This window comes from Pseudophryne corroboree, unplaced genomic scaffold (genome assembly GCF_028390025.1).
Source record: "Pseudophryne corroboree isolate aPseCor3 unplaced genomic scaffold, aPseCor3.hap2 scaffold_90, whole genome shotgun sequence".
Taxonomy (NCBI): domain Eukaryota; kingdom Metazoa; phylum Chordata; class Amphibia; order Anura; family Myobatrachidae; genus Pseudophryne; species Pseudophryne corroboree.
In genome coordinates, this window is record NW_026970479.1 from 219327 (window position 1) to 239191 (window position 19865).

Genomic DNA, 19865 nt, shown 5'->3' on the forward strand with positions numbered 1-19865 from the left:
CCAATTTGAAAGAAAGAAAGCAGATTTCTCACCAGGCTTCCCCTTGCTATAAACATGGTTTGTACTCTTTTCCATGTGCTCCCAGATCTTTCAAGCAATTAGTGTGGTCAAGAAAGTTCTGTTTGAAAAGAAACAAACATTTACTGTCATTTCTATGCAAATGAGCTTACATTAAAGCACACTCGTTCTATCTTTAAACCGATAAAATAAAATCCCAATAAGATGGGGCATGCAAAAATTGAGATAAAACTCAGTTTTGCTCCTCTCCACGGAAATCTTTAGTAAAAGGCGAAAGATTTGTTCGTTCTGAAGAGAAACCAGAACATGACCAAGATTCCACCTGTCGCCTGAGTGCCATGCCAGCAGTCCTCATTCAGCTCAAAGTGAGCACCCAATTTGAAAGAAAGAAAGCAGATTTCTCACCAGGCTTCCCCTTGCTATAAACATGGTTTGTACTCTTTTCCATGTGCTCCCAGATCTTTCAAGCATTTAGTATAGTCAAGAAAGTTCTGTTTGAAAAGAAACAAACATTTACTGTCATTTCTATGCAAATGAGCTTACATTAAAGCACACTCGTTCTATCTTTAAACCGATAAAAGAAACCCCAATAAGACGGAGCATGCAAAAATTGAGATAAAACTCAGTTTTGCTCCTCTCCACGGAAATCTTTAGTAAAAGGCGAAAGATCTGTTCGTTTTGAAGAGAAACCAGAGTATGACTAAGATTCCACCTGTCGCCTGAGTGCCATGCCAGCAGTCCTCATTCAGCGCAAAGTGAGCACCCAATTTGAAAGAAAGAAAGCAGATTTCTCACCAGGCTTCCCCTTGCTATAAGCATGGTTTGTACTCTTTTCCATGTGCTCCCAGATCTTTCAAGCAATTAGAATGGTCAAGAAAGTTCTGCTTGAAAAGAAACAGACATTTATAGTCATTGTTATGCAAATAAACTTACATTAAAGCTAACAAGAAACTGATAAAAGAAACCCCAATAATATGGGGCATGCAAAAATTGAGATAAAACTCAGTTTTGCTCCTCTCCACAGAAATCTTTAATAAAAGGCGAAAGATTTGTTCGTTCTGAAGAGAAACCAGAGCATGACCAAGATTCCACCTGTCGCCTAAATGCTGTGCCAGCAGTCCTCATTCAGATCAAAGTGAGCGCCCAACTTGAAAGTAAGCAGATTTCTCACCTGGCTTCTCCTTGCTATAAGCATGGTTTGTACTGTATTCCATGTGCTCCCAGATCTTTCAAGCAAGTAGCATGGTCAAGAAAGTTCTGTTTGAAAAGAAACAAACATTTACTGTCATTTCTATGCAAATGAGCTTACATTAAAGCACACTCATTCTATCTTTAAACCGATAAAAGAAACCCCAAAAAGATGGGGCATGCAAAAATTGAGATAAAACTCGGTTTTGCTCCTCTCCACGGAAATCTTTAATAAAAGGCGAAAGATTTGTTCGTTCTGAAGAGAAACCAGAGCATGACCAAGATTTTTATCTGAAAATATGTGTTCTCCCTGCAGTTGTTGTCCCCAGATGAGAGTTCCCTTGTGCTGCCTCAGTTGAATCTCCTTTACTTGACAGAGATGTGCCTGAGCAGCGGCCCTCCCCAGCCCTATCCCAAATCATACTTATTTTGCATAGGAGATACCATGGTCATGAAGATTGTTCTCCCAGGGTGAGGTTCATTCATTGCATTCTGGGTATGCTGACCCCTGTGATTTTCCCAAATGTGGGAAACTCGCTTTTATACCCTTGTGCACTATCCTGACTTCTCCTCCTGTCTGCTTACTTTGTGCCTTCCAATGCACAATGCAAACTACAGGTAGTGCTGCAGGGCCCACACCCTTTTACTTGCCTTACAGAGCAGCTCAGGAGCTGATACAGTGCCAAGCTGCTGCAAGAAATCAGCTTGAATGCTTCAGGGGATGGGGCATGGCCAACATGAGCCCCACACCGAAGGAGGGTGGGGGTGTTTAATGCGAACTAAGGGTCATCCAAGCGCCGCAAAAGGCCGCCATGCCCTGCATACCCCTTTTCTCTTTTCATATGCAGATGAGGGTTCCAGCCAACTTTGGCCCACTGCTTGGATGACATCACCGTATGCAAATCCGTCTTCTGCAGAACTTCCCCCAGGAATGCTTGCACTAGTTGTTGCATTTGGTTTGTTGTTTGGGGGTGCTTCAGTATTAGGCAGCCTTCTGCCCTCCCATGTTCATCTGAAAATATGTGTTCTCCCTGCAGTTGTTGTCCCCAGATGAGAGTTCCCTTGTGCTGCCTCAGTTGAATCTCCTTTACTTGACAGAGATGTGCCTGAGCAGCGGCCCTCCCAGCCCTATCCCAAATCATACTTATTTTGCATAGGAGACACCATGGTCATGAAGATTGTTCACCCAGGGTGAGGTTCATTCATTGCATTCTGGGTATGCTGACCCCTGTGATTTCCCCAAATGTGGGAAACTCGCCTGCATTTTTTGTGGTAGTGGGGGACTGTGTTTGTGTTTTCCTCTGGTCAGCTCTGGTAAAAGTCAGATTTCTTTGTCTCATATATTCCTCTAGCCTTGTTCTTCTTTCGAGAGTTCCCTTGTGCTGCCTCAGTTGGATCTCCTTCACTTGACAGGGGGGTGCCCGAGCAGTGACCCTCCCCAGCTCTAGCCCAACTCCTACTTACCTGCCAGGTGAGATACTATGATCATGAAGGTGCTTCTCCCAGGGCAAGGCTCACCCATTGCACTCTGGGTGTGCTGCTCCTGTGATTTCCCCAAATGTGGGAAACTTGATTGCATAATTTGTGTTTCCCCTGGTCGGCTCTCGTATAATTCAGATCTCTTTGTCTCAGGTCTCTCTCCAGCCTAGTTTGCTGTCTGTTTCCACTTCTCTTTTCTGGAGCCACTCCCTTCTATGCCCTTGCGCACTATCCTGACTTCTCCCGTCTGCTTACTTTGTGCCTTCCAACGCACAATGCGAACTACAGGTAGTGCTGCAGGGCCCACACCCTTTTAGTTGCCTTACAGAGCAGCTCTGGAGCTGTTACAGTGCCCAGCTGCTGCAAGAAATCAGCTTGAATGCTTCAGGGGCTGGGGCATAGCCAACATGAGCCCCACACCAAAGGAGGGTGGGGGTGTTTAATGCGAACTAGGGGTCATCCAAGCACCGCAAAAGGCCGCCATGCCCTGCATGCCCCTTTTCTCTTTTCATATGCAGATGAGGGTTCCAGCCAACTTTGGCCCACTGCTTGGATGACATCACCGTATGCAAATCCGTCTGCTGCAGACCTTCCCCCAGGAATGCTTGTACTAGTTGTTGCATATGGTTTGATATTTGATGGTGCTTCAGTATTAGGCAGCCTTCCGCCCTCCCATGTTCATCTGAAAAGATGTGGTCTCCCTGCAGTTGTTGTCCCCAGACGAGAGTTCCCTTGTGCTTCCTCAGTTGAATCTCCTTAACTTGATGGGGGAGGGGCTGCCCGAGCAGCCACCCTCCCCAGCCCTATCCCAACTCATACTTATTTTGCATATGAGATCTCTTGATCATGAAGATTGTTCTCACAGGGTGAAGTTCATCCATTATATTTTAAAATAGGAAGGTACAAATTACATATTTGAATTGCATCTATGTGCTGGATTCAAATGTCCCCCCCCCCCTTCCTTTCTCAATTGTGCCCATCAGCAGCTATTCTAAGGTTGCTGCCAATGGGTGTGACACATTAATTTCTTCTGTGGGGTACACAGGACTCCACAAGGATTCACATTGGGGTGTAGAGTAGGATCTTGATCTGAGGCACCAACCGACTCAAAGCTTTTGACTGTTCCCAAGATGCTCAGCGCATCCTCCTCTATAACCCCGCTTCCATGAACAGGGAGCTCAGTTTGTAGTTGGTGCCTTCAGTAGCAGGCCACTTAACAGGGGCCTGCCTCAGGAAGCCAATTCTTAGCTATTCATTTTGACAAGAAAAGAAGAACTTGTTTTATGAGAATCTACAAGGGCTGCAGCAGGCTAGGTCTAATAGACATCTTTACTGCAGCTTCATCACTCCCAGCGGCGCTGTATACTCCCCCGTGCCCTGGTTGCTGGGTCACTGCAGCGGAGGCTCCGGTTTCTTCCTAAGGTCAGTCACACACACACCGCCCTTCCGGATCACGAGGCCGCTGATGAAGGGGAGCGTGGCCGTAGGGGGTGGACCGTGTGCGCACTGGCGTGGACACTGATTACTGGGCAGCCGCTCCACTAGCCACCAGGTACAGTTAAGGAGCACAGGTCTGGGGGTTTTTCTCCTATATTAAACCAATTTTGTACTGCCCGCAGCGCATTGTGATAGGTAATAGGGCCTGATTCAGGTTGGATTGCAATCACAATAAGTGATCCAACTGCAAAAATTGCTAAGAGCATACGCATGTGCCTGCATTTTCTGCGGCACCCCGCAGAGAATGCGATCGCCTCTGCCTGTCAATCGGGGCAGGGGGGGAGAGGGGGGTCAGCAACACTCCATTTCCAAGTCAGGGATGGAGCGGTGCGGGGGCAAGGCTTCAAAATGGGGTCTGCAATGGAGGAGACACAGGGGGCGTGGTCACAGCAGCTGTATGACATCACATTCAGCCGCTGTGATCACAAAAATGGTGGCGGCTTCCTGCGCGCACATACAGTCTGCACCAGCAGGAGGCTACACCATTTTTTATGATCACGCTGAACTGCAGTGCGACTGCAATTACAGCATGGTCAAGAAGGGAGGCGTCATGCTGGGTGGCCATAAGAGATGAGCGGGTTCGGTTCCTCGGAATCCGAACCCGCCCGAACTTCACCCTTTTTTGCTCGGGTCCGAGCAGACTCGGATCCTCTCGCCTTGCTCGGTTAACCCGAGCGCGCCCGAACGTCATCATCCCGCTGTCGGATTCTCACGAGACTTGGATTCTATATAAGGAGCCGCGCGTCGCCGCCATTTTCACACGTGCATTGAGATTGATAGGGAGAGGACGTGGCTGGCGTCCTCTCCGTTTAGATTAGAAGATAGAGACGAGTGACATTTGATTTACTACTAATTTGGGGAGCAGTTGAACTTGTCAGGAGTACTCAGTAGTGCAGAGTTTTGCTGATAGTGACCACCAGTTTTATTATTTATAATCCGTTCTCTGCCTGAAAAAAAACGATACACATACCATATCTGTGCTCAGCCTCAGTGTGCTGCATGATATATCATCTATGTATATCTGACTGTGCTGAGTGCTCACTGCTCACACAGCTTAATTGTGGGGGAGACTGGGGAGCAGTTATAGCAGGAGTACAGTGCACACTTTTGCTGCCAGTGTGACCACCAGTATATTGTCTGCCTGAAAAAGTTAAACACTCCTGTGGTGTTTTTTTTTTATTCTATAAATGCATTCTGCTGACAGTGTCCAGCAGGTCCGTCATACATATATTATATAAATATTTACCTGCAGTAGTGTTATATTTTTTTTTTCATCTTTATCATCTCTATATTAGCAGACGCAGTACGGTAGTCCACGGCTGTGGCTATCTCTGTGTCGTCAGTGCTCGTCCATAATTGTATACCTACCTACCTGTGGTGGTTTTTTTTTTTCTATCTTCTTCATACTAGTAGTTTAGGAGTCTACTGACAGTGTCCACCAGGTCCATCATTATATTATATACCTACAGTAGTAATATATTTATTATATTATCTATACTAGCAGACGCAGTACGGTAGTCCACGGCTGTGGCTATCTCTGTGTCGTCAGTGCTCGTCCATAATTGTATACCTACCTACCTGTGGTGGTTTTTTTTTTTATCTTCTTCATACTAGTAGTTTAGCAGTCTGCTGACAGTGTCCACCAGGTCCGTCATTATATTATATACCTACAGTAGTAATATATTTATTATATTATCTATACTAGCAGATGCAGTACGGTAGTCCACGGCTGTACCTACCTCTGTGTCGTCAGTGCTCGTCCATAATTGTATACCTACCTGTGGTGGGGTTTTTTTTTCTATCTTCTTCATACTAGTAGTTTAGGAGTCTGCTGACAGTGTCCACCAGGTCCGTCATTATATTATATACCTACAGTAGTAATATATTTAGTATATTATCTATACTAGCAGACGCAGTACGGTAGTCCACGGCTGTACCTACCTCTGTGTCGTCACTCGTCCATAATTGTATACCTAACTGTGGTGGTTTTTTTTTTCTATCTTCTTCATACTAGTAGTTTAGCAGTCTGCTGACAGTGTCCACCAGGACCGTCATTATATTATATATACCTACAGTAGTTATATATATTTTTTTTTATATCATTAATTATCATCTCTATACTAGCAGACGCAGTACGGTAGGCCACGGCTGTGGCTATCTCTGTGTCGTCAGTGCTCGTCCATAATTGTATACCTACCTACCTGTGGTGGAAGTTTTTTTCTATCTTCTTCATACTAGTAGTTTAGCAGTCTGCTGACAGTGTCCACCAGGTCCGTCATTATATTATATATACCTACAGTAGTTATATATATATTTTTTTTTATATCATTAATTATCATCTCTATACTAGCAGACGCAGTACGGTAGTCCACGGCTGTAGCTACCTCTGTGTCGTCAGTCACTCGTCATCCATAAGTATACTAGTATCCATCCATCTCCATTGTTTACCTGAGGTGCCTTTTAGTTGTGCCTATTAAAATATGGAGAACAAAAATGTTGAGGTTCCAAAAATAGGGAAAGATCAAGATCCACTTCCACCTCGTGCTGAAGCTGCTGCCACTAGTCATGGCCGAGACGATGAAATTCCATCAACGTCGTCTGCCAAGGCCGATGCCCAATGTCATAGTACAGAGCATGTAAAATCCAAAACACAAAAGATCAGTAAAAAAATGACTCAAAAATCTAAATAAAAATCGTCGGAGGAGAAGCGTAAACTTGCCAATATGCCATTTACCACACGGAGTGGCAAGGAACGGCTGAGGCCCTGGCCTATCTTCATGGCTAGTGGTTCAGCTTCACATGAGGATGGAAGCACTCAGCCTCTCGCTAGAAAAATGAAAAGACTTAAGCTGGCAAAAGCACAGCAAAGAACTGTGCGTTCTTCAAAATCACAAATCCACAAGGAGAGTCCAATTGTGTCGGTTGCGATGCCTGACCTTCCCAACACTGGACGTGAAGAGCATGCACCTTCCACCATTTGCACGCCCCCTGCAAGTGCTGGAAGGAGCACCCGCAGTCCAGTTCCTGATAGTCAGATTGAAGATGTCAGTGTTGAAGTACACCAGGATGAGGAGAATATGGGTGTTGCTGGCGCTGGGGAGGAAATTGACAAGGAGGATTCTGATGGTGAGGTGGTTTGTTTAAGTCAGGCACCCGGCGAGACACCTGTTGTCCGTGGGAGGAATATGGCCATTGACATGCCTGGTGAAAATACCAAAAAAATCAGCTCTTCGGTGTGGAAGTATTTCAACAGAAATGCGGACAACAGGTGTCAAGCCGTGTGTTGCCTTTGTCAAGCTGTAATAAGTAGGGGTAAGGACGTTAACCACCTCGGAACATCCTCCCTTATACGTCACCTGCAGCGCATTCATCATAAGTCAGTGACAAGTTCAAAAACTTTGGGCGACAGCGGAAGCAGTCCACTGACCAGTAAATCCCTTCCTCTTGTAACCAAGCTCACGCAAACCACCCCACCAACTCCCTCAGTGTCAATTTCCTCCTTCCCCAGGAATGCCAATAGTCCTGCAGGCCATGTCACTGGCAATTCTGACGAGTTCTCTCCTGCCTGGGATTCCTCCGATGCATCCTTGAGTGTAACGCCTACTGCTGCTGGCGCTGCTGTTGTTGCTGCTGGGAGTCGATGGTCATCCCAGAGGGGAAGTCGTAAGACCACTTTTACTACTTCCACCAAGCAATTGACTGTCCAACAGTCCTTTGCGAGGAAGATGAAATATCACAGCAGTCATCCTGCTGCAAAGCGGATAACTGAGGCCTTGGCATCCTGGGCAGTGAGAAACGTGGTTCCGGTATCCATCATTACTTCAGAGCCAACTATAGACTTGATTGAGGTACTGTGTCCCCGGTACCAAATACTATCTAGGTTCCATTTCTCTAGGCAGGCGATACCGAAAATGTACACAGACCTCAGAAAAAGACTCACCAGTGTCCTAAAAAATGCAGTTGTACCCAATGTCCACTTAACCACGGACATGTGGACAAGTGGAGCAGGGCAGACTCAGGACTATATGACTGTGACAGCCCACTGGGTAGATGTATTGACTCCCGCCGCAAGAACAGCAGCGGCGGCACCAGTAGCAGCATCTCGCAAACGCCAACTCTTTCCTAGGCAGGCTACGCTTTGTATCACCGCTTTCCAGAATACGCACACAGATGAAAACCTCTTACGGCAACTGAGGAAGATCATCACAGAATGGCTTACCCCAATTGGACTCTCCTGTGGATTTGTGGCATCGGACAACGCCAGCAATATTGTGCGTGCATTATATCTGGGCAAATTCCAGCACGTCCCATGTTTTGCACATACCTTGAATTTGGTGGTGCAGAATTATTTAAAAAACGACAGGGGCGTGCAAGAGATGCTGTCGGTGGCCACAAGAATTGCGGGACACTTTCGGCGTACAGGCACCACGTACAGAAGACTGGAGCAACACCAAAAACGCCTGAACCTGCCCTGCCATCATCTGAAGCAAGAAGTGGAAACGAGGTGGAATTCAACCCTCTATATGCTTCAGAGGATGGAGGAGCAGCAAAAGGCCATTCAAGCCTATACATCTGACCACGATATAGGAGGTGGAATGCACCTGTCTCAAGCGCAGTGGAGAATGATTTCAACGTTGTGCAAGGTTCTGCAACCTTTTGAACTTGCCACACGTGAAGTCAGTTCAGACACTGCCAGCCTGAGTCAGGTCATTCCCGTCATCAGGCTTTTGCAGAAGAAGCTGGAGACATTGAAGGAGGAGCTAAGACAGAGCGATTCCGCTAGGCATGTGGGACTTGTGGATGGAGCCCTTCATTCGCTTAACCAGGATTCACGGGTGGTCAATCTGTTGAAATCAGAGCACTACATTTTGGCCACCGTGCTCGATCCTAGATTTAAAACCTACGTTGTATCTCTCTTTCCGGCAGACACAAGTCTGCAGGGGTTCAAAGACCTGCTGGTGAGAAAATTATCAAGTCAAGCGGAACTTGATCGGTCAACAGCTCCTCCTTCACAGTCTCCCGCAATTGGGGGTGCGAGGAAAAGGCTCAGAATTCCGAGCCCACCCGCTGGCGGTGATGCAGGGCAGTCTGGAGCGACTGCTGATGCTGACATCTGGTCCGGACTGAAGGACCTGCCAACGATTACGGACATGTCGTCTACTGTCACTGCATATGATTCTCTCACCATTGAAAGAATGGTGGAGGATTATATGAGTGACCGCATCCAAGTAGGCACGTCAGACAGTCCGTACGTATACTGGCAGGAAAAAGAGGCAATTTGGAGGCCCTTGCACAAACTGGCTTTATTCTACCTAAGTTGCCCTCCCACAAGTGTGTACTCCGAAAGAGTGTTTAGTGCCGCCGCTCACCTTGTCAGCAATCGGCGTACGAGGTTACTTCCAGAAAATGTGGAGAAGATGATGTTCATTAAAATGAATTATAATCAATTGCTCCGTGGAGACATTGACCAGCAGCAATTGCCTCCACAAAGTATACAGGGAGCTGAGATGGTGGATTCCAGTGGGGACGAATTGATAATCTGTGAGGAGGGGGATGTACACGGTGATGAATCGGAGGATGATGATGAGGTGGACATCTTGCCTCTATAGAGCCAGTTTGTGCAAGGAGAGATTTATTGCTTCTTTTTTGGTGGGGGTCCAAACCAACCCGTCATTTCAGTCACAGTCGTGTGGCAGACCCTGTCACTGAAATGATGGGTTGGTTAAAGTGTGCATGTCCTGTTTATACAACATAAGGGTGGGTGGGAGGGCCCAAGGCAATTCCACCTTGCACCTCTTTTTTCCTTTATTTTTCTTTGCGTCATGTGCTGTTTGGGGAGTGTTTTTTGGAAGGGCCATCCTGCGTGACACTGCAGTGCCACTCCTAGATGGGCCAGGTGTTTGTGTCGGCCACTTGGGTCGCTGAGCTTAGTCACACAGCTACCTCATTGCGCCTCTTTTTTTCTTTGCGTCATGTGCTGTTTGGGGAGTGTTTTTTGGAAGGGCCATCCTGCGTGACACTGCAGTGACACTCCTAGATGGGCCAGGTGTTTGTGTCGTCCACTTGGGTCGCTGAGCTTAGTCACACAGCTACCTCATTGCGCCACTTTTTTTCTTTGCGTCATGTGCTGTTTGGGGAGTGTTTTTTGGAAGGGCCATCCTGCGTGACACTGGAGTGCCACTCCTAGATGGGCCAGGTGTTTGTGTCGGCCACTTGGGTCGCTGAGCTTAGTCACACAGCTACCTCATTGCGCCTCTTTTTTTCTTTGCGTCATGTGCTGTTTGGGGAGTGTTTCTGGAAGGGCCATCCTGCGTGACACTGCAGTGCCACTCCTAGATGGGCCAGGTGTTTGTGTCGGCCACTTGGGTCGCTGAGCTTAGTCACACAGCTACCTCATTGCGCCTCTTTTTTTCTTTGCGTCATGTGCTGTTTGGGGAGTGTTTTTTGGAAGGGCCATCCTGCGTGACACTGCAGTGCCACTCCTAGATGGGCCAGGTGTTTGTGTCGGCCACTTGGGTCGCTGAGCTTAGTCACACAGCTACCTCATTGCGCCTCTTTTTTTCTTTGCGTCATGTGCTGTTTGGGGAGTGTTTTTTGGAAGGGCCATCATGCGTGACACTGCAGTGCCACTCCTAGATGGGCCAGGTGTTTGTGTCGGCCACTTGGGTCACTGAGCTTAGTCATCCAGCGACCTCGGTGCAAATTTTAGGACTAAAAATAATATTGTGAGGTGTGAGGTGTTAAGAATAGACTGAAAATTAGTGGAAATTATGGTTATTGAGGTTAATAATACTTTGGGATCAAAATGACTCCCAAATTCTATGATTTAAGCTGTTTTTTAGGGTTTTTTGAAAAAAACACCCGAATCCAAAACACACCCGAATCCGACAAAAAAAATTCGGTGAGGTTTAGCCAAAACGCGTTCGAACCCAAAACACGGCCGCGGAACCGAACCCAAAACCAAAACACAAAACCCGAAAAATTTCCGGTGCACATCTCTAGTGGCCATGCCATGTCACTGTGCAGGAGCCAGCACCGCTCACACACTAGTCCCCGGTGCAGCCCCCAACCCCCGGGACACCCGGAGCAACAAAATGTAGATTCAGGCCACCAGGCCACGCCCCTACCTATGAAACCATGCCTCCTTTTTACCATTGCGCTGCTTATCTGCGCGCACTGCATTACAATCTCCCTCGCCACCTCTCTGGGTGTCACCAGTGATAGTGACACCTCTGCCATGCTTGTAGCAGCTGGTCCTAAGATCTACACCTCAAGCCCTGAGTGTTTGCCCTTGTGACTTGTTGATCATCATAGCAAAGCAGATGCTTACAGAAAACTGCAGGGGCTTAGATTGAAAATAAAAAAAATTGATGGGTATAAGGTAGAGAGGAGCGGGTTCGGTTCTCCGAGAACCGAATTCCCCACGAACCCCACGAACTCCTCCTCCGAGGCAGGCTCGGTTGTTCCCGCCTGACTCGGAAAACCTGAACAAGGGAAAATGTCATCATCCCGCTGTCGGATTCTCGCGAGATTCGGATTCCATATAAAGAGCTGCGCGTTGCCGCCATTTTTACTCGTGCATTGAAGAGAGAGCGGAGAGGACGTGGCTATGTTCTCTCAGTGGAAATCTCAATATCAGTGCTCAGTATCAGTGGATACTTATTGCTGCTCAGTAATACTAGTAGTGTGTCTCTCCTGCTCAGTGTCAGTTCTCAGTAGTATCCTCATCAGTGCTCAGTATCACTGCTCATTGTCTTGTGCTGCATTGTTGTGCTCAGCATACTACAGTACATTACTAATAGTCCAGTGCTGCATCTTGCTGCTCAGTGTCAGTTCTAGTATCCTCATCAGTGCTCACTATCACTGCTCATTGCATTGTGGTGTTCTGTATACTACAGTAACATAGTAATATAGTAACATATAGTAACATAGTTTTTGAGGTTGAATAGAGGCAAATTGCCCATCGTGTTCAACCTGTTTTAAGTTGTGATGATTCTACATACTTGCTGAATAATGTTTTATGACTAGTTAGCTACTACAACTCATGTTACCCCCGGATTAACCATGTTGATATTTTAAGTATTATAACCTTGGATAGCTTTTTCATTCAGAAATGTATCCATTCCATTTTTAAATCCAATTACAGAGTCCGCCATTACCACCTTCCCTGGCAGGGAATTCCACATCCTGATTGCCCTAACAGTGAAGATCATAGTATCTCACCTGGCAGGTAAGTAGGAGTTGGGCCAGAGCTGTGGAGGATTGCTGCTCGGGCACCCCCTGTCAAATGAAGGAGATCCAACTGAGGCAGCACAAGGGAACTCTCGAAAGAAGAACAAGGCTAGAGGAAGATCTGAGACAAAGAAATCTGACTTTTACCAGAGCTGACCAGAGGAAAGCACAAACACAGTCCCCCACTACCACAAATAATGCAGTCGAGTTTCCCACATTTGGGGAAATCACAGGGGTCAGCATACCCAGAATGCAATGAATGAACCTCACCCTGGGAGAACAATCTTCATGACCATGGTATCGCCTATGCAAAATAAGTATGATTTGGGATAGGGCTGGGGAGGGCCGCTGCTCAGGCACATCTCTGTCAAGTAAAGGAGATTCAACTGAGGCAGCACAAGGGAACTCTCATCTGGGGACAACAACTGCAGGGAGAACACATATTTTCAGATGAACATGGGAGGGCAGAAGGCTGCCTAATACTGAAGCACCCCCAAACAACAAACCAAATGCAACAACTAGTACAAGCATTCCTGGGGGAAGTTCTGCAGAAGACGGATTTGCATACGGTGATGTCATCCAAGCAGTGGGCCAAAGTTGGCTGGATCCCTCATCTGCATATGAAAAGAGAAAAGGGGTATGCAGGGCATGGCGGCCTTTTGCGGCGCTTGGATGACCCTTAGTTCGCATTAAACACCCCCACCCTCCTTCGGTGTGGGGCTCATGTTGACAATGCCCCAGCCCCTGAAGCATTCAAGCTGATTTCTTACAGCAGCTTGGCACTGTAACAGCTCCAGAGCTGCTCTGTAAGGCAAGTAAAAGGGTGTGTAGTTTGCATTGTGCATTGGAAGGCACAAAGTAAGCAGACAGGAGGAGAAGTCAGGATAGTGCACAAGGGTATAAAAGGGAGGGGCTCAAGAAAAAAGAAGTGGAAACAGACAGCAAACTAGGCTGGAGAGAGACCTGAGACAAAGAGATCTGAATTATACGAGAGCCGACCAGGGGAAACACAAATTATGCAGTCAAGTTTCCCACATTTGGGGAAATCGCAGGGGCAGCACACCCAGAGTGCAATGGGTGAGCCTTGCCCTGGAAGAAGCACCTTCATGATCATAGTATCTCACCTGGCAGGTAAGTAGGAGTTGGGCTTGAGCTGGGGAGGGTCGCTGCTCGGGCACCCCCCTGTCAAGTGAAGGAGATCCAACTGAGGCAGCACAAGGGAACTCTCGAAAGAAGAACAAGGCTAGAGGAAGATCTGAAACAAAGAAATCTGACTTTTACCAGAGCTGACCAGAGGAAAACACAAACACAGTCCCCCACTACCACAAATAATGCAGTCGAGTTACCCACATTTGGGGAAATCACAGGGGTCAGCATACCCAGAATGCAATGAATGAACCTCACCCTGGGAGAATAATCTTCATGACCATGGTATCTCATATGCAAAATAAGTATGATTTGGGATAGGGCTGGGGAGGGCCGCTGCTCAGGCACATCTCTGTCAAGTAAAGGAGATTCAACTGAGGCAGCACAAGGGAACTCTCATCTGGGGACAACAACTGCAGGGAGAACACATATTTTCAGATGAACATGGGAGGGCAGAAGGCTGCCTAATACTGAAGCACCCCCAAACAACAAACCAAATGCAACAACTAGTGCAAGCATTCCTGTTTGTTTCTGAAGCCAACTTTGACCCACTGCTTGGATGACATCACCATATGCAAATCCATCTGCTGCAGGCCTTCCCCCAGGAATGCTTGCACTCTTTATATGAAATCCGAATCTCGCGAGAATCCGACAGCGGGATGATGACATTTTCCCTTGTTCAGGTTTTCCGAGTCAGGCGGGAACAACCGAGCCTGCCTCGGAGGAGGAGTTCGTGGGGTTCGTGGGGAATTCGGTTCTCGGAGAACCGAACCCGCTCCTCTCTACCTTATACCCATCAATTTTTTTTATTTTCAATCTAAGCCCCTGCAGTTTTCTGTAAGCATCTGCTTTGCTATGATGATCAACAAGTCACAAGGGCAAACACTCAGGGCTTGAGGTGTAGATCTTAGGACCAGCTGCTACAAGCATGGCAGAGGTGTCACTATCACTGGTGACACCCAGAGAGGTGGCGAGGGAGATTGTAATGCAGTGCGCGCAGATAAGCAGCGCAATGGTAAAAAGGAGGCATGGTTTCATAGGTAGGGGCGTGGCCTGGTGGCCTGAATCTACATTTTGTTGCTCCGGGTGTCCCGGGGGTTGGGGGCTGCACCGGGGACTAGTGTGTGAGCGGTGCTGGCTCCTGCACAGTGACATGGCATGGCCACTAGAGATGTGCACCGGAAATTTTTCGGGTTTTGTGTTTTGGTTTTGGGTTCGGTTCCGCGGCCGTGTTTTGGGTTCGAACGCGTTTTGGCTAAACCTCACCGAATTTTTTTTGTCGGATTCGGGTGTGTTTTGGATTCGGGTGTTTTTTTCAAAAAACCCTAAAAAACAGCTTAAATCATAGAATTTGGGAGTCATTTTGATCCCAAAGTATTATTAACCTCAATAACCATAATTTCCACTAATTTTCAGTCTATTCTTAACACCTCACACCTCACAATATTATTTTTAGTCCTAAAATTTGCACCGAGGTCGCTGGATGACTAAGCTCAGTGACCCAAGTGGCCGACACAAACACCTGGCCCATCTAAGAGTGGCACTGCAGTGTCACGCATGATGGCCCTTCCAAAAAACACTCCCCAAACAGCACATGACGCAAAGAAAAAAAGAGGCGCAATGAGGTAGCTGTGTGACTAAGCTCAGCGACCCAAGTGGCCGACACAAACACCTGGCCCATCTAGGAGTGGCACTGCAGTGTCACGCAGGATGGCCCTTCCAAAAAACACTCCCCAAACAGCACATGACGCAAAGAAAAAAAGAGGCGCAATGAGGTAGCTGTGTGACTAAGCTCAGCGACCCAAGTGGCCGACACAAACACCTGGCCCATCTAGGAGTGGCACTGCAGTGTCACGCAGGATGGCCCTTCCAAAAACACTCCCCAAACAGCACATGACGCAAAGAAAAAAAGAGGCGCAATGAGGTAGCTGTGTGACTAAGCTCAGCGACCCAAGTGGCCGACACAAACACCTGGCCCATCTAGGAGTGGCACTGCAGTGTCACGCAGGATGGCCCTTCCAAAAAACACTCCCCAAACAGCACATGACGCAAAGAAAAAAAGTGGCGCAATGAGGTAGCTGTGTGACTAAGCTCAGCGACCCAAGTGGACGACACAAACACCTGGCCCATCTAGGAGTGTCACTGCAGTGTCACGCAGGATGGCCCTTCCAAAAAACACTCCCCAAACAGCACATGACGCAAAGAAAAAAAGAGGCGCAATGAGGTAGCTGTGTGACTAAGCTCAGCGACCCAAGTGGCCGACACAAACACCTGGCCCATCTAGGAGTGGCACTGCAGTGTCACGCAGGATGGCCCTTCCAAAAAACACTCCCCAAACAGCACATGACGCAAAGAAAAATAAAAGAAAAAAGAGGTGCAAGGTGGAATTGCCTTGGGCCCTCCCACCCACCCTTATGTTGTATAAACAGGACATGCACACTTTAACCAACCCATCATTTCAGTGACAGGGTCTGCCACACGACTGTGACTGAAATGACGGGTTGGTTTGGACCCCCACCAAAAAAGAAGCAATAAATCTCTCCTTGCACAAACTGGCTCTATAGAGGCAAGATGTCCACCTCATCATCATCCTCCGATTCATCACCGTGTACATCCCCCTCCTCACAGATTATCAATTCGTCCCCACTGGAATCCACCATCTCAGCTCCCTGTATACTTTGTGGAGGCAATTGCTGCTGGTCAATGTCTCCACGGAGCAATTGATTATAATTCATTTTAATGAACATCATCTTCTCCACATTTTCTGGAAGTAACCTCGTACGCCGATTGCTGACAAGGTGAGCGGCGGCACTAAACACTCTTTCGGAGTACACACTTGTGGGAGGGCAACTTAGGTAGAATAAAGCCAGTTTGTGCAAGGGCCTCCAAATTGCCTCTTTTTCCTGCCAGTATACGTACGGACTGTCTGACGTGCCTACTTGGATGCGGTCACTCATATAATCCTCCACCATTCTTTCAATGGTGAGAGAATCATATGCAGTGACAGTAGACGACATGTCCGTAATCGTTGGCAGGTCCTTCAGTCCGGACCAGATGTCAGCATCAGCAGTCGCTCCAGACTGCCCTGCATCACCGCCAGCGGGTGGGCTCGGAATTCTGAGCCTTTTCCTCGCACCCCCAATTGCGGGAGACTGTGAAGGAGGAGCTGTTGACCGATCAAGTTCCGCTTGACTTGATAATTTTCTCACCAGCAGGTCTTTGAACCCCTGCAGACTTGTGTCTGCCGGAAAGAGAGATACAACGTAGGTTTTAAATCTAGGATCGAGCACGGTGGCCAAAATGTAGTGCTCTGATTTCAACAGATTGACCACCCGTGAATCCTGGTTAAGCGAATGAAGGGCTCCATCCACAAGTCCCACATGCCTAGCGGAATCGCTCTGTCTTAGCTCCTCCTTCAATGTCTCCAGCTTCTTCTGCAAAAGCCTGATGACGGGAATGACCTGACTCAGGCTGGCAGTGTCTGAACTGACTTCACGTGTGGCAAGTTCAAAAGGTTGCAGAACCTTGCACAACGTTGAAATCATTCTCCACTGCGCTTGAGACAGGTGCATTCCACCTCCTATATCGTGGTCAGATGTATAGGCTTGAATGGCCTTTTGCTGCTCCTCCATCCTCTGAAGCATATAGAGGGTTGAATTCCACCTCGTTTCCACTTCTTGCTTCAGATGATGGCAGGGCAGGTTCAGGCGTTTTTGGTGTTGCTCCAGTCTTCTGTACGTGGTGCCTGTACGCCGAAAGTGTCCCGCAATTCTTGTGGCCACCGACAGCATCTCTTGCACGCCCCTGTCGTTTTTTAAATAATTCTGCACCACCAAATTCAAGGTATGTGCAAAACATGGGACGTGCTGGAATTTGCCCAGATATAATGCACGCACAATATTGCTGGCGTTGTCCGATGCCACAAATCCACAGGAGAGTCCAATTGGGGTAAGCCATTCTGTGATGATCTTCCTCAGTTGCCGTAAGAGGTTTTCATCTGTGTGCGTATTCTGGAAAGCGGTGATACAAAGCGTAGCCTGCCTAGGAAAGAGTTGGCGTTTGCGAGATGCTGCTACTGGTGCCGCCGCTGCTGTTCTTGCGGCGGGAGTCAATACATCTACCCAGTGGGCTGTCACAGTCATATAGTCCTGAGTCTGCCCTGCTCCACTTGTCCACATGTCCGTGGTTAAGTGGACATTGGGTACAACTGCATTTTTTAGGACACTGGTGAGTCTTTTTCTGAGGTCTGTGTACATTTTCGGTATCGCCTGCCTAGAGAAATGGAACCTAGATAGTATTTGGTACCGGGGACACAGTACCTCAATCAAGTCTATAGTTGGCTCTGAAGTAATGATGGATACCGGAACCACGTTTCTCACTGCCCAGGATGCCAAGGCCTCAGTTATCCGCTTTGCAGCAGGATGACTGCTGTGATATTTCATCTTCCTCGCAAAGGACTGTTGGACAGTCAATTGCTTGGTGGAAGTAGTAAAAGTGGTCTTACGACTTCCCCTCTGGGATGACCATCGACTCCCAGCAGCAACAACAGCAGCGCCAGCAGCAGTAGGCGTTACACTCAAGGATGCATCGGAGGAATCCCAGGCAGGAGAGAACTCGTCAGAATTGCCAGTGACATGGCCTGCAGGACTATTGGCATTCCTGGGGAAGGAGGAAATTGACACTGAGGGAGTTGGTGGGGTGGTTTGCGTGAGCTTGGTTACAAGAGGAAGGGATTTACTGGTCAGTGGACTGCTTCCGCTGTCGCCCAAAGTTTTTGAACTTGTCACTGACTTATGATGAATGCGCTGCAGGTGACGTATAAGGGAGGATGTTCCGAGGTGGTTAACGTCCTTACCCCTACTTATTACAGCTTGACAAAGGCAACACACGGCTTGACACCTGTTGTCCGCATTTCTGTTGAAATACTTCCACACCGAAGAGCTGATTTTTTTTGTATTTTCACCAGGCATGTCAATGGCCATATTCCTCCCACGGACAACAGGTGTCTCGCCGGGTGCCTGACTTAAACAAACCACCTCACCATCAGAATCCTCCTTGTCAATTTCCTCCCCAGCGCCAGCAACACCCATATTCTCCTCATCCTGGTGTACTTCAACACTGACATCTTCAATCTGACTATCAGGAACTGGACTGCGGGTGCTCCTTCCAGCACTTGCAGGGGGCGTGCAAATGGTGGAAGGTGCATGCTCTTCACGTCCAGTGTTGGGAAGGTCAGGCATCGCAACCGACACAATTGGACTCTCCTTGTGGATTTGTGATTTTGAAGAACGCACAGTTCTTTGCTGTGCTTTTGCCAGCTTAAGTCTTTTCATTTTTCTAGCGAGAGGCTGAGTGCTTCCATCCTCATGTGAAGCTGAACCACTAGCCATGAAGATAGGCCAGGGCCTCAGCCGTTCCTTGCCACTCCGTGTGGTAAATGGCATATTGGCAAGTTTACGCTTCTCCTCCGACGATTTTTATTTAGATTTTTGAGTCATTTTTTTACTGATCTTTTGTGTTTTGGATTTTACATGCTCTGTACTATGACATTGGGCATCGGCCTTGGCAGACGACGTTGATGGAATTTCATCGTCTCGGCCATGACTAGTGGCAGCAGCTTCAGCACGAGGTGGAAGTGGATCTTGATCTTTCCCTATTTTTGGAACCTCAACATTTTTGTTCTCCATATTTTAATAGGCACAACTAAAAGGCACCTCAGGTAAACAATGGAGATGGATGGATACTAGTATACTTATGGATGACGAGTGACTGACGACACAGAGGTAGCTACAGCCGTGGACTACCGTACTGCGTCTGCTAGTATAGAGATGATAATTAATGATATAAAAAAAAATATATATATAACTACTGTAGGTATATATAATATAATGACGGACCTGGTGGACACTGTCAGCAGACTGCTAAACTACTAGTATGAAGAAGATAGAAAAAAACTTCCACCACAGGTAGGTAGGTATACAATTATGGACGAGCACTGACGACACAGAGATAGCCACAGCCGTGGCCTACCGTACTGCGTCTGCTAGTATAGAGATGATAATTAATGATATAAAAAAAAATATATATAACTACTGTAGGTATATATAATATAATGACGGTCCTGGTGGACACTGTCAGCAGACTGCTAAACTACTAGTATGAAGAAGATAGAAAAAAAAAACCACCACAGTTAGGTATACAATTATGGACGAGTGACGACACAGAGGTAGGTACAGCCGTGGACTACCGTACTGCGTCTGCTAGTATAGATAATATACTAAATATATTACTACTGTAGGTATATA

General features: G+C 47.4%; 9 non-coding genes and 1 pseudogene across 9 annotated transcripts; 3 read left to right on the forward strand and 7 right to left on the reverse strand.

Moving 5' to 3' along the window:
- Positions 1-210: 210 nt before the first annotated feature.
- LOC135044683 (U5 spliceosomal RNA) lies at positions 211-326 on the reverse strand. Its single transcript, XR_010237224.1, has one exon. It is a non-coding gene; the product is annotated as a U5 spliceosomal RNA (small nuclear RNA).
- Positions 327-600: 274 nt separating this feature from the next.
- On the reverse strand, positions 601-716 carry LOC135044671 (U5 spliceosomal RNA). Its single transcript, XR_010237212.1, has one exon. It is a non-coding gene; the product is annotated as a U5 spliceosomal RNA (small nuclear RNA).
- A 264-nt stretch (positions 717-980) lies between these two features.
- On the reverse strand, positions 981-1096 carry LOC135044744 (U5 spliceosomal RNA). The gene has a single exon (XR_010237284.1). It is a non-coding gene; the product is annotated as a U5 spliceosomal RNA (small nuclear RNA).
- Positions 1097-1366: 270 nt separating this feature from the next.
- LOC135044705 (U5 spliceosomal RNA) lies at positions 1367-1482 on the reverse strand. The gene has a single exon (XR_010237246.1). It is a non-coding gene; the product is annotated as a U5 spliceosomal RNA (small nuclear RNA).
- A 144-nt stretch (positions 1483-1626) lies between these two features.
- Positions 1627-1754, forward strand: LOC135044588 (U1 spliceosomal RNA; annotated as a pseudogene).
- A 592-nt stretch (positions 1755-2346) lies between these two features.
- Positions 2347-2510, forward strand: LOC135045071 (U1 spliceosomal RNA). The gene has a single exon (XR_010237605.1). It is a non-coding gene; the product is annotated as a U1 spliceosomal RNA (small nuclear RNA).
- A 152-nt stretch (positions 2511-2662) lies between these two features.
- On the forward strand, positions 2663-2825 carry LOC135044465 (U1 spliceosomal RNA). Its single transcript, XR_010237056.1, has one exon. It is a non-coding gene; the product is annotated as a U1 spliceosomal RNA (small nuclear RNA).
- Positions 2826-12571: 9746 nt separating this feature from the next.
- Positions 12572-12735, reverse strand: LOC135044906 (U1 spliceosomal RNA). Its single transcript, XR_010237442.1, has one exon. It is a non-coding gene; the product is annotated as a U1 spliceosomal RNA (small nuclear RNA).
- A 655-nt stretch (positions 12736-13390) lies between these two features.
- On the reverse strand, positions 13391-13553 carry LOC135044360 (U1 spliceosomal RNA). Its single transcript, XR_010236965.1, has one exon. It is a non-coding gene; the product is annotated as a U1 spliceosomal RNA (small nuclear RNA).
- A 152-nt stretch (positions 13554-13705) lies between these two features.
- On the reverse strand, positions 13706-13869 carry LOC135045098 (U1 spliceosomal RNA). The gene has a single exon (XR_010237631.1). It is a non-coding gene; the product is annotated as a U1 spliceosomal RNA (small nuclear RNA).
- Between the last annotated feature and the right edge of the window lie 5996 nt (positions 13870-19865).